Source organism: Lepidothrix coronata, unplaced genomic scaffold, assembly GCF_001604755.1.
Source record: "Lepidothrix coronata isolate B3197 unplaced genomic scaffold, Lepidothrix_coronata-1.0 Scaffold2291, whole genome shotgun sequence".
Lineage (NCBI taxonomy): Eukaryota > Metazoa > Chordata > Aves > Passeriformes > Pipridae > Lepidothrix > Lepidothrix coronata.
The window spans coordinates 1-2,055 of NW_016692471.1; positions in this window are offsets into that span (position 1 = coordinate 1).

Genomic DNA, 2,055 nt, shown 5'->3' on the forward strand with positions numbered 1-2,055 from the left:
TATCATGTCCATCCTTGACCCTCTGATCCTCGTTCTCTTCTTCTTTCCTAATGAGTAACTTAGACAATATTTTTAGAAAAGCAGGATATGGTATACGTGCTCAGTAAAGCAAGATACTCTATCTTTGCCAACTAGGTAGGGAACTGCCAGTTACAGGACAGTCAACTTATAAAATACAGCAGTTAACTATTCCGCAGCTTATAACTCCCTAGTCCCAACCAAGCATTAGCTATAATATACAGAAAATACAATATATATTTTGATGAGCAAATTATTTTATCATTGCTTACTTATTACAGGGGTGTCCGTTTTCCAAAATAAAGTCTTTAAGCTTGCGGTATACAAACTTTTGAGGGGTAGATAGCGAGAGGCCCATTGCGAAATTACTTAGGCTTCTGTTAGTCTGCAGTTGGTTTTAAAGTTGATTTTGTGAGGGTGGGAGATGAGATTAGAGGTTTTTCCCGGTGCTCACCTTTCTCAGTGCGGTGACCATCTTGCCATGATCTGGAGTTCAGCCGGGAAGGACCAGCGAGACGGAAACGCTTCTCTCTGCGCCGTCTGAGCCCTTGTGGCATGGGGGAGGTTTTCTTAAGGTAAAAACCTTTTCTGCCCGACGCTGAGCGCCATCTGTCGCGGTCCGAAGAGGGAATGGGACACGAGGAAGGGTGCAAGCAAAGTTCTTTATTCAGGCATGCGCCCGATTCTTGTCCGTTCAGGCAGGGAAAGGGCCAGAACAAGCTGGGACAAGAAAATAAATTGACAGGCATTTGTGCCTAGCAATAGATGTAAAAAGCAGTTAAAAAAACCTTTTATCTCTGAAGGGAAAGAGAGGAGGCTTAAATTTCAACCAAATCAGGTTTGAAATGTGTATGTTTCTTGGGGATAACACACTAGCTTTAGTGTCCACAGAAGGAAAGCTGTCCCAAAAGCTTTATGTAGAAAGAGTATGTAGTACTGCAGTCCTCAGCTGACTGAAGCAGAAGCCAAGAAGGGTAGCTGTATTCTAAGCTGGTGCAGAGTCATATAAGTTGAACTCCTGTAAGGCTTAAGCTTCTTTGATTGCAGGAGTGTGTATTGTTATTGTAAGATGCCTGAATGGGAAATTGACTACTTAATCTTTGTGGCTTGATTAGTGTTTCTTAGTACTGCTAATAGAACCAACTGACGCTATGAATAATGCTGCTGGTCAGACAAGGAGTGGAAAGCTCATTGAAAGCAAACAGATTTGAAGCTCAGCAAGGCTTGCATGGGCCCCACTCCATGTCTCCTGTAAATCATGGTGCAGGTAATCCTTTCTATACCTCCTGCGAGGATTTACTGTCCACACTGTGGTTAACCATGTCAAAACCCACTGACTCTAAGTGGCTGATGTTAGAGTTCCTTTTGTCTAAAATATTCTCTTAATGTTTAGTGCCTAGTGGAAAGCGTTGCCATCCTTTATCCACATGCGATGTTAGGAGTCAGGGCTCAAAATAAGAGCTTCGCCTGTGCCTGTCTAATTCTAGGTTCCCAAGACATTGTTGTACTGTTTAAATGAAAATGGAAACAGGTACAATGGCAAAGGTAATTTGCCTTATGTGACACGGAATCATAGAATATGTTGAGTTGGAAGGGACCCATCAGGATCATTGAGTCCAGTGTATGAATGATAACTATGTCCTTCTTAGTGGGGTGCCTCCTCTGCTTCTTTGAATAACAACTGATTTAAAAATAAGACAAGGCAGTACAATTACTGCTTGCATTTTTTGTATTTTTAAGATGTGTTTTGCTATGTTCTGTCTTTTTGCTGCAGTGCTCCTGATAGTCACTTTACAGCTGATTCTTGATTTACTTTGTTCTGACAACCCAAGTTCAGTTTCCTGTTGAGGAATCTGATGATAAAATCATTGTGTTACTCTGCTTTATCCAACATGCTAAAATGAGATTTAGTGAATTTCTGCTTATCTTAATCATATTTTTTCCCCAGATAGCTCTCTGTTTTGTGGCTGATCATTAAGGCTTACTGTACATGCTGGGGCCCCCTGGTGGTCTAGTGGTTAGGATGCAGCGCTCTCA